Here is a 13,019-nt window from a genome sequence, read left to right on the forward strand (position 1 = left end):
CATGCAGGCTCAGAAACTCATACATAAAAAATTAAAATAATAAATAAAATATTTTTTTAAATATAGTACTTTGGTAAACAGTATGATAACACAAGAGTTGTAAATAGGAGGTTGTTTCCATCACAGTAGACCCCAGAATCTTTGGCAGTGTAATTTTCAGAATACAAGGCTTAATTCAAGACCACATAATAAAGAATGATGTGTAAGCAAAAAGGCCACTTAATTTGAAGTGACCAGGACAGAAAGAGGGACTGCCTTTCAGTTTGGAAGGAAGATAGCTGTTTAAAAAAATTATTCATCTTTGTGAGGAAAAAGAGCTTTTTACCCCCTCTTACCTTAAGGAATTGAAGCTAATTAATTAACTTGTTAATTCATGAATGAGTAGTTTACACTTTCAGTCAGTCTTATTTCCTAGGATCAGAGTAGCAATGTTTGAAGAAACTGATTTCTGCTAAGGGAAATATAAGTAATTTATCTGCTCTCCTGGAAGCCTTTAAGTTTAGTTGAAATTGATGATAGCCAGAATTGGTATTTCTGGCAATGTGGGGTAGATGTGTTTGTTTGAGTATGCTAATCTCTCAATGAAGGCTATAAGTATTTACCCCCCCCAATGGACCTCATGTAACCCAAGCTAGGATGACTTTGAACACCATACCCAGCTTATCATTATGTTTTTGTGAGAAAATGCCTAAAATTCAAACTTATTTCTGTAGTTTTTGCTTCTTAAAAATTGACTACCAACACTTTTTTATGACAGTCATGAAAGCAAGTCTTGTCCCTAACATTCAGGTCAAAGCTAGAGTTACAATCAAGCCTTTAGACTGCTAAGATCCCTGACATACCTTCTCTCTTCTCTATTCTCTCACTTTAACCTTTTTTTCAGGTGCATATTCATGAGCAGACTGAGATTATTGGCTATATAAAAGATAGCTTCTATTTTGGTATTTTGGGGACAAAACATGGGGATCATGGAGTAAGAGGGACATGTTTCCTTGGAAACTTCCTTATGAAGTGGAATTTGATATCTAAAGGCCTCTAAGATCACCAAAAAAAAAAAAAGAGTAAAAATGGATGTTTTGGTTTTGGTGGAACTAGAATCTCCCCCCATAAGCCTTACCTCTACAAGGGAAAGGGGTCAGAAACGCCCTCAGTTTCCACAAACTGAAGCCCACACAAACTTGTACCAATCACCCTTGCTTTCCTGCTTCCTGGCTAAGGCCAATTTCTATTTCTGTGCTCTCTATCTTACCCTAACTACCTTCTTCTTGGGAGTTCCATCCCTAACTCTTCTGTGCTGGATCCTTCCTATCAGTTTTTACACATATTCCTTTGCCTCTAACCCCTACCCTCGGGTCCACTTCTCCTCAGAACACTACCTTATGTCTGTCCTGTACCACTGCCAATTTTTCAAAGGATTTGTCTACCCGGTCTTCTTTTTCTCATTACTCATTTTTTCTTCTAAACCTACTTTGGCCTAACTTGCATTTCCACTCTTCTGAAATGACCCATCATTAAGATCATCAAAGAGTCTCCAGGTTTTTAAACCCACTGAACATTTTGGCCCTTAGTAACCCTGACTTTTCCACAGGGGATAGCATACTTCAGATTCTCTCTTTATGACACAGTCTGTCCTCCAGCACTCCACAGCACACGTCTTGCTTTCTGTCAGTCCCTCTTTATTAGTCTCTTTTGCCAATGTGTCCTCTGTGGAGAGCCACAGCCTCCGCCGCCATTACAAGATGGCGCCGGTATCCGGACCTTCTTAAAAGTAAACATCCTGCCACACCCATAAGGGGCGTGCACAAGAGCCTGCTTTCCCTCGCCTCCTCCCGTGGCGTGATCTCCAGCAACCAATCCGCTTCTTATGATCTCCAGCAACCAATCCGCTTCTTATACATCATAAATGGGACCTTTGGGGCATATATAAGCAACAGCTCTCCCACTTCTCGGGGTCTTTGGTCTTCAGTCTTCAAATAAACTGCTGCAGAAGGATCCTGATTTGTCCTCCCGCGTCGTTCTTGCTGGCGAGACGGAAAGCGGTCGGGGACAGTCCTCCTCTATGGAACCTTTTGCTATTGAGCTCTTTAAGTTTAAGGTCAGTCCTAGACCTGCCATTGTTTGTACTCTCTGGCCTTCATAGGCAGTTATGTACATACTGAGTGACCCAGTTATTATCTAACACAGAGGAGTCCCAAGGTCACACCACTAGCTCAGAATTGGACCTTATGACAGCTAATCTTCACTGTCAACGTGGCTGGATTTGGAAGTCACCTAGGAGACACTCCTCTATGTATGTGAAGATGTTTCTGAGATTCCAGTCTGAATAAAAAGAGATGAAAAAGGAGGAGAAGAGCCATAAGCACCACATTCCTCTCTCAGCTTCCTGACTATGGGCACAACATAACTAAGCTCCATGTACTCTTGCCACCACACTTCCACCATTGCCATAGACTATACCCTCAAACATGAGTCAAAATAAACCCTTCCTTCTTTAAGCACTTTTCTCAGGTATTTTATCACAGCAATGAAAAAAATGACCGATATAGAGCTACAGGCCATGAGTCCAACCACCTACTTGCTAAGCTTCGGGAAGTTTTCACAAGGTCCCTCACATTTGAAATGCACACAGACTCCGGGCTTCCATTCATCCTAACAACCTGACTCTCATGACTTTTCCCAGTTGTGCTATTTCTTAGTTACAAATGGAGGCTCGTTTTTTTACTCTTCTTTCATCTCCCATATTTCAGAATGGTAACTATTCTCTTGCTGTATTTTCAGAGTTGCTACCTAGACTCCAAAGTTGGAGACAAAAAATATGAAAGAACCTCAATAATCTACATAGAACTAATGAGTTGCTGAGCAGCACAACAAGATCTCATCTAAGCATCAGTCCTCCATCCTTCCCTCCTCCCCTGTGCCTTATCTGTGTCTTTACTGTGCATTATTTATACACTAGAAGGACATAAAGGCATCTCTGGAACAAGTAACATGATTCTTATTCTCTCCCCAAGCCAAATTATTAAAGTAAATCAAATTACTTGAAATGCCTGAAGAAGGAAATACAAATATCTCACTGCTGGTTTGGGCATGTGTAGAGGTGGTGGACTTGCTAATCTCTTCTCTGTACCAACCTGAGAAGAAGAAAAACAAGAATTTCAGCAAGGACAGCAAGAATTCCAGTTGGGGTAGTAAAATGTTTGGAGTTCCCAGAAGATGTCACAGCTTGAGTTCCCAGAAGAAAGTCAAGCTTGAGTTGAGTTGCTGGTCACGAGAACTACACATGAAGATGTCTATACACAAAGTAAGGGAGCCACAAACCAGGGCAAGCTCCTAAGAAAGACATCAGAAGAACTGTCTTCTTCCACACCAGAGAACTATGCAAACCTTTGCATAGCTTCCTAAAGAGTGCTTCATCCTACAGAAGTAGCTTGTTGATGCCTACAGAAGTTCGTCAGGGAGACATTTGCAACTTTTCTCCCCATTTCTCCTCTGGCCTACTCGGCCACAGAACAAAGAACAGCCTGCAGCAGAGAAAAGGAAGAAAATGTGAATCTGCCCAATTTCTAGGGATGTGTCTCAGACCTTAATACATGATTGGACTGGGAGGACACTGAATGAACAGGAGGAGGTTTAAGTTGGGTATGAGATTGAACTTGAGAAAATCTCACTTTAAAAAAAAAATACTGTTGCTGGGTGTGGTGGTGCACGCCTTTAGTCCCAGCACTCAGGAGGCAGAGGCAGGTGGATCCCTGTGAGTTCAAGGCCAACCTGGTCTACATAGTGAGTTCCAGGACAGCTGGGGCTACAGGGAGGCCCTGTCCCAAGAGACCAAATATAAACCAGCAGCTGAACGAAGTTTAGGGCAATGCTTGGGACTACAGGCCTCGGGCAGGTGCTACACTGGGTTCCGTTTTCTAAAATACTTTTTTGTTCGTGTTCCCCAAAGGCAGGCATTCTCTCTTTCTTTCTTTGTAGCCTTGGTAGACATCTGACCACTTTCCAATAATTTTCTTTTTTCAGTACTAGGAATTGAACCCAGGGCCTTGGGCACACTACGCAAGTGCTATACTATGAAGCTATACCCGGAGTGCTCGGGCTGGACTTTTAATACCAGAAAGTGGTCTGAAAGATACAAGAGCACAAGGTGGCTTGCTGGGTAAACAAGCGCTTGCCAAGCAAGCCAATGATCTGAGTTTCATCCTGGAACTCACATTAAAAACAATAACAACAACTAGATGTGGTGGCATGCATCTGTAATCCCAACACTCCAACAGCAAGATGGGAGGCAAAGATAGAATTGTCTAGAAGCTCTCAGGCTAACTAGCCTGGAGTAGAAGCATGGCAGAAATAGTGAGAGAGACACCCTGCCTCAACAAGGTAGAGCAGGCCCACCTTGCCGCTTGAGTTCCCTGAGAAATCTAATTATACTGATGAACTGCTGATAATAGTTGTTTGATAAAATCTTGGCGAGTGCCGGACAGACAGTGCCATGGGATGTTCATTTCCACAGGATGTGCATCTCACTTCTCCCCCACCACAGGCTACGTGGTACTCTTCTATAGAAGAAGGAAACAGGCTCCTAGAGAAATTAAGGGACTGTTCAACATCACACAGCTAAATGACATCAGCAGAGACGAAGCCACACCTGGCTGAGTCTGAAACCTAAGCTCTTAACCATAATAATGCAATGCTTCCTGAAACTAGGGGATCTGTCTTTACTTGACATCACAATACTTACCAAATACTTAGTGGTAGACACAACCTTCTGACCCTGCAGGCATTTCCTTTCCAGTACTATTTAATACTTGAGATCTGAGATGTCTTGTTTGTGTATTTGGGTTATGAATTTGATTTTTAAGTTCTTGGCAGAGACAAGACTTCGTATTTTCTTATGATTCTCTGGCTTATCCATAAGGTCCATGTCTGGTTATAAATGCTCAGAAATATTTTTAGTATAAATGAATGAGTACTAGGATAATCTTACTCAATAGTTTATACAGACGGAATGTACCCTATTCACGAAACACAGCCCCATGTTTGAAGAGACTCCAGTTTTAAAATAGATGCCTGTGGATCAATACAATGGCCCCTACTTAATATATTATGATGTTCCTGAAGAGAATATGATATATTTTATCTCCTTATCCAGGACCAGTTTTTTGACTTGCCTATGATAGATGTTAACTTCACCAAAAATGCAGACATATTTGTGTTAAGAGATTCAAATAAAATATGAAAAAGATGTATTCTATTAATATATAAAATGTGCTATGGTACATAATTTTTGAGAATTAAGGTGAGAAGTTAATTTTCATACAATTCAATGGTAAGTCTACTGTCATCAGCCCATGCTATCAGCCCCCCTTTGAATGATTTGCATGTAGAATTGTATTCAGGCATTTGAAAACTGTTTCATATCTCAAGAAGTTTAACCTAGAATAATATCTGTTCCTCCTGGCTTCTAACCAATCATTCTTTGATCATATCAACCAAATAAATTTTTTTCCTCACTTCATGAAACCGTAGACATAACTGCTTTCTACTTTTCTATAATCGAGAATACTTGAGATAAGTCTCCACAGTTATAGATACGGGAAGTTACACAGCAAATATACAACTTTTTCTCAATTTTCCCAGGACAATATTGAGTGTACTATCTACGCAATAGACTACATGAGTTGAAGTAATTCAGTCCGAAGCAGATAAGGAAGGCCCTTACATTCACTACTGCAAGCTTTAACACCTGCCTCTCTTGAAAAGTCCAAATCAGACTACAAGTGCTTTGTTTCTGAAAAAAGACTCTAGAGTCAAGAAAAGAAAATGAGCTCCACAAAAATGTGTGGGATTGTATCCATCTAATAATTACAGTAAGAATGGACCTACAAGAATAAGATGTGATTCATTAAGAATGAAAAGCAGTTGATGGCATACAGATTAGGATTTGTACTTTGGTCTAGGGATTATTTTCATCTCTGAATTTCCATCTTCCTATCAGAAGAATGAAGACAATTCCTGCCTTAAATTCATTTTATGGGCATTTTTAAGGATTCCGATGTAACAGTGCAAACACCGAAAAATATCTAGTATTTGATGTATCACAGTTGTTGATACCTTTAAGTAGCTTTGGCTATAGTTCACGTTGATAAGACTGAAGATGGGTCAAAAATAAAAGTGATTCTATCATGAGATATTTTCAGAATTTCTCAAGATACAGCAACAGTGATAGCAAGATATTTGTGATTCTTGATTACGTTATAAAACAACATGAAGAAGATAAGCAACTTTGTGGTTAGCTAAAATTTTATTCTAGAAACGTTAACTTCACCACGAACTATTCACCTTCAGTCTTGTGTACCTCATATGGGTGATTTGAATTTTTGATATTCTGGTTTCCACTGGTAAACTGTGCATTCTGACAAGTTTTGATGAAATCTATTCACTCTAGACAATTTTTGCAAACCTAACTTGAATAGTTGATTTTGACTTGATTCCCTGGAGTTCCTAGAACTGCCCTGATTAAAATTGAAAATATAATTACAGGTAGCACACTGAGTCAGTCAGTTAGTCAGAGATCTGTGCTCTGTGAATGCCTGCTTCCTGCAGCACACTGCATTAAGTGTTCCGGAGGAGGGCGGGGGTGGATGGGAACAGTCAGCCATGAGATGGTTTAAGGATTATTATTAAAACAATATATCACCAAGTGCAAAGTGCTCAGGTAGAAACTATATATATATAAGTTCAAGGAATGGAGAGTAAAGGGAACATCTTCTCTGTTCTGATGATCTGTCCTGAATGTGTTTTGTGGTTGTCAGTAGCTTTGTGAGCATCCCAATGAAACAAATTAAACTGTTGGTTTATGACCAGGCAGGCTGAGTTGGTACAAAGCAATTCTTTAGTTTCTTTTACCTGGACATTCTTAAAGAATTCTGTTTAAGTGAAGGGCCAGGCAGAAATGCTTTGGAAATAAATCTTTTATTTTGGAATAATTTTAAGTTTACAGAAAAGCTACAGAAATAGTCCCCCTCCACTCAAATCCCCTAATATCAGCATTTTATATTATCATAGCATTTTTTTCAAAATTAATAACCAACAGTGGTGCTTTACAATTAAATAGGCTTTGTATTTTATTCAGATTTCCTCTCTTTTCTACTAGTATTTGTTTTTCTGTTTTAAGATTAACTCTAAGATATTATATTGCATTTAGCAGGAAGAGACTTTAATATATAACACTGAGATTCAGACAGCATCAATTTCTAAGTAATGAAGCTAATCGTTGCTAGATATTTAGGTGTACAGTAATAAAGAGAACTGAGTGTCTGAGAGTCATCTGGCCACATCATAGTTCCCCAGTTTGGGGACAAATTAAAGGAAAAGTAAACCCGATTTTGTAGCTAGTCATTAATCTTCCACTTACTTAAAGGTGCAGATTTTTTTTTTATCACACCTACCATAACTGCTAAGTATTTTTATTTCAAAGTCATAATAACATGTTACTATAATAAGTCTTTGGCTATGCCTAGTTTGGACATCTGGATTGTTCTTCATAAGGAAGAGGTTGGTTAATCCAAATCTGCCAATGCGGATAGATTACTATGGAAACCAGAGAAACGGAACCCTAAGTGGTTTGCTTGTGGGTGTCATAGTAACAGACCAATACTACTAGATCTACAATTTGGGTCTTCATCAAGATCACCTGAAGATCTTGTTAAAATACAGATTCAAGTGTCTTCCCCTGAGACCCTCTGGTCTGTACTTCTAACAAGTTTGCAAGTGATATGGTCACTGTTGATCCCCTCTAAGTCAAATGAGCATGCAGATGCTTCTTTCTGGAAAGGTATAACTATAGGTTCTTAGGTTCATATGTTGCTTACTAGTCAGATAAGGGTTCTGCTCAATCTCATTCTATTCGTGTGGAAGCATTAAGATGGAAAAGAAATCAAGTGGATCAGTTTCCAACCATAATTTTATCAACCTGTCTTGCCTTCAGGCAATGCAGTAATTTAAAAAAATAAAAAAACATTGTTTTTACCAACAAAAAGGTATTTAAAATTAATCATTGCTAGTCATGATGGCACAGTAATTGGGGAATGGGGCCAGAGGATCAGGAGCTCAAAGTATGTCTCAGCTTCAGAGCAAGTTTGACAGCAGCTTGGAGCTATATGAGACACCATTTCAACCACACCCTCAAAATAAATAATAAGATTAACAATCCCCATGATAAACAAATATCAAAAATACTAACAACAATATTTGGGCCCCAAACAAGTTCTCCAGTAGATGAATAAAAATCCATGGGGGAGGGCTGTGGATATCGCTCAGTCGGTAAAGTGCTTGCCATGCAACCATGTGGATCTGAATTCAATCCTCACCACTCACAGAAAAGCCAGTTATAGCTGTGTGCATCTGTAACCCTACCCTTGGGGAGGCAGAGACATGTGGATCCTTAGGACTTTGGGGGCCAGCTAGTCTAGTCAATCACTGAACACCTGGTTCAGTGAGAGACCCTGTCTCAATAAAAATAAGGCAGACAACAACGGAAAGACATCCAATATCAACCTCTGACCCATCCCCCCACATACCATATGCACCCACATGCACCTGTGAGCACGTGCACGCGCACACACACACACGCACACATAAATGTGTATGCACACACAAAGTATTGGGGAAGTGGATGAAGAACATATAGCACACCTTCATTGACAGTGTTTCTCAAGCTACAATGTGTTTCTGAACCACCTGGTGTCTTTCAGTCTGGGGGTAAGCCCTGAGATTTAGCTTCTTGGTGGCAGTTCCAAGGTTGAACAATGAATAGCTCTAGCACCTTTGCAAGGCTTTGTCAACTACAAGATATTCTAGCATGTCGTGATCTCTGAAGGACTCTAGGATTTCCTACTCTGTTTCAGTCATAGATGTTTCTATTTAGTGATACTGTCTAAAGCAATATTGGGTGGCCTTTTTTCTCAACTCCATGGTTTAGAACAAAGAAAGGATAGCTTTAAGGAAACAAAATCAACATGGTGGAAACTTGTAGAACCTCATCATTTACTGAAAGATTTTTTTTTAATCCCAAATCCCTCCTTCTTCAGTCTCCTATCAATCTAATAAGCAAGAGTGACATACGGAAAATGTATGATCCAGTTCTGCAGTCTCCCCTCATCACTGCTTTAATGCTGATCCTTAAATACATGTTCACTTCCTCAGGCTGTTCTCCATTCCTTTATCTTTCTCTCTGCCCCATATTTGATTTTTCGCCCAAAATAAAGCTTAGCTTTCTTTCAAAGTTTTGTGAAAGCAAGCTAACATTATAATCGCATTTCATCATTCTTATTAGCACGTAAGTGACAAAAGATGGGGAGGACTTTTATCTCTGTTTTATCTGTTTGCAATAGGAGATAAGAAGAAAGTTCAGAAAGATGTGTAAATGTTTATCAGGAAAGAAGAAAATTTTAGCCAGAAGCATTTCTGGTTCTGCCTTAGGGTCCACTGTATGGTGAGATGTGACTTGCACACATGGGTAGGGGAAGAAAACCCATAAAGTACTCTTCACACTGCCTTCATAAGCAGACTCCCATTATATATTGATTTATGTTAAGATTGTTCTTGATAATCAACAGCAGCAATAGAAAAGTAAGCTAATTTGTGGGGTCTATTAAGTGGACGTCACAGGGAGACAGCTTGGCCTGAAGAAAGCACTGGAAGTCTATCATTAACAGACCCCACTGCTCACGACTCCTCTCTCTTCTTTTTTGAAGTGCACATTATATTTTTACTACTCAAAATCTGGACTATTTAGCATTAACGTCAAATCACTGAAAGACCTCCAAGGACCATTGCATAATGTAATGCAGACAGCCAATGCTTAAATATTTTTCCTTATGGAATCACAAAAATTATGCTTAAAATAAATAAAACCCAGGGTCTACTTAAGAGTCTAGATTTATGTAGTGTGGTTATATATGAAATGCCAGAGATAACAGTATTTAATCACTTTGGTGTTCTACTCTCAGTTAAAAATTTGTCACAATAGGGGGCTGGGGAGATGGCTCAGCGGTGAAGAGCACTGACTGCTCTTGCAGAGGACCCGGGTTCGATTCCCAGCACCCACATGGCGGCTACTAACTGTCCTTAACTCCAGTTCCAGGGGAATCCAAAGTCCTCCTCTGACCTCTGCAGCATTGCGTGACACAGGTGCATTCACATACATGCAGGCAATACACTCGTACACATAAAATAAAAATAATAAAATATTTTTAAAAATTTGTCACAATATGGGGCATACACCCAAAGGACTCTGTATTCTACTACAGAGTTACCTGCTCATCCCTGTTTATTGCTCTCTATTCACAATAGCCAGGAGTGGACAACCTAGATGTCCATCACCTGATGAGTGGATAATGAAACTATGGTACACTTACACAATGGAATATTATTCAGCTGTTAAGAAAAATGAAATTATGAAATTCACAGTTAAATGGATAGAACTGGAAACAATCATCATCCTGAGTGAGGTAACCCAGACCCAGAAAGACACGTTACATGTTCTTTCTCATAAAGAGATGCTAGCTTTGAATCCTTAGATATCCATGTTTCAATTAAAAAATCCATAGAGGTCAGGAAACTAGTAAATAGGCATGGAGGGGTAGGGCAACTTTCTGGAAGGGTAGATAGGGTGCAGTGATATAAATGGGAATGGGGAATAATGGAGTATAAAGGGTTAACTGGGGTAGGAAATGGGAAGTCAGGGAAGAAGAGGGAGTACAAGGAGGGATAATACTAAAGTCCTTTAGAAAAAGTCATGTGGAAACCTACCACTACAGCAGCTTCTTAAAGGGAATACATACACAGTATGAAAGGAGATTTAAAGGAGTTATTCCGTGATGGGGGACATGGCCCCTACTAGACGTCATAGGCCAGCAAAGAAAAAGCCCAATGCCAGGAATGGACTCTCTCTCTTTTGAAGTGGTTGGCTAAGAGTCCCTTAGATCCTCAAACAATACAAACAAAAATAGCTATTGCCCCTGCTCTTGATTACCCACTGTAACTTGATGGTAAGACCCCACTGCTAAAGACCCTACATACATGAGCTGTAGAACAAGCAAGGAGAAATCAAGTTAGCACTGACTTCAAAGCCTCATCTTCACTGGCTAGCTTTCACAGTGCTGCTATGCATGCTACCGGAAGACAAAAGTAATCATCAACCCGGCCCAGCTGTGAATCCTGGGAGATACAACTGGCCTGGCAAGATAAGACCACCGGTACAACAGTGGCATGAACACTATGTGACTAATCAACCAGTTGCTGACTGGATTTAATAAGGTATGCTTCACAAGATGGAGCTGATACCTGACTTGATACCAGGCTTAAGAACCTGTGGCTAGACAGGTCACAGGCCATAGGGAGCATGTACTACTATTATTCTGCAAACTAGACACAGTATTAAATTGACTCCTAATGACTTACTGTTATGCCCATAAATGAATGCATCTCTCCAAGTCGAGAGATGAACTCCTCTTTCTTCTAAATCTCTCCCTTAACACCCTGGGTTGCACCGAGGGTACCTAGTGATCTGGAGCCAAGGAAGCCCCTATCCAAGTGAAAATTTTGTGTAAACTACTGTAAGCTTGAGAGCATTTCAGTACATTGATGATGTATTGTAGTGACGTCTTAAAACAGTTTTTTAAGTTGGTACAGTAAAATATGTCAACTTTTGGAAGACACAGTAAACCAATATTCTCCAAATAACAACAAATGCATACTGTTACAAAGTCATATATGGGTAAAAGATTCATTCAGAATACAAGACAGGCTAATAAATTTTAATGTAACATAGTATGAAAAACTCATTGATAGGATTTAGATCCCACATGGCAATTACCCTTTAAGAATCTTACCATGTCTCAAATTTTGATGTAGTACCAAAGAATATCAATAGTTTTTTTTAAAGCTCTAACATACGTTTCTCTTGACCAGACACATAATTGTTTGAGACCAGATTTCCCTCATATAACAAAAATGTTGTATCACTACAGATTCTCTGCAGAAACAGTTATAAATCTAGCCTTCTTCTAGTAAATCGGTCACAAAAGAGATCTGAAAGGATGTAAAAATATGATTACTCGTCCCAAATTTTGTTTTACAAAACTCATTTACATAAAGTATAAAATATCAATTATTTTATTGCTATTAAGTATATGCATGTTTTTAAAGCTCTAATTTCAGTTTCAGTTTATTCTGACAGACATAAATCCCAGAGACAAATGCTTTTTGGGAGTTCACAATAATTTTTAAGAGTTTTCTAAGACAAAATGCTTGAGAACAGCTAGTCTAAGCCAAGGACTATGCTTTATCACCTCATGTTTTAACTATATTTTGTCTCTGGCCTAACCTGATCACAATGCATGGTTTAATTTTTATGGTATATTCTGAGCTTAACAAAGCACTTCCAAGTGCAGTCATGAGTCCCTCAGTGGTGAAGATACATTTAGAGAAATACGTTTATTAGGTAGTTTCATCACTGTGCAAACAGTAGAGTATACTTATACAAGCATAGATGGTTTAAAGGCAATCACTCAGCATGGCCCCTTGTGGTAATCAAGAGATGTGATAAATGAGATGTATAAGGCTGCTACAAATGGAGCATGGCATACTGTTTTACAGAAAAAAAATACAAATGGGAGTATACTCTAGTGATGAAAAGAACAGAACAGTAAATACAGAAACCAGTAGTGTTACATATACCAGTTACAGTATTTTGTTAGCATCATCCAGGACTGTGTATTGTTCATGAGTGTACTGTTATTTTACATGACCAGCATCATGGTGGGCTTGTTTACACCAGCATTACCACAAACACGTCATGTGTTCTGCTATAACAACAGCTTCAGCTAGCCAATCAGGTTGTTTTCAGCTCCATTAGAGCTTTATGAGATCATATTCACACACGCATTCTGACACTGACAGAAACATTATGTGGTGCTGTTGTGCTACTTTTACTGGGGAGATGTGAACAAGTATCT

The sequence above is a fragment of the Nannospalax galili genome, unplaced genomic scaffold, assembly GCF_000622305.1.
Source record: "Nannospalax galili isolate Female #2095 unplaced genomic scaffold, S.galili_v1.0 scaffold9, whole genome shotgun sequence".
NCBI classification, from domain to species: Eukaryota; Metazoa; Chordata; class Mammalia; order Rodentia; family Spalacidae; genus Nannospalax; species Nannospalax galili.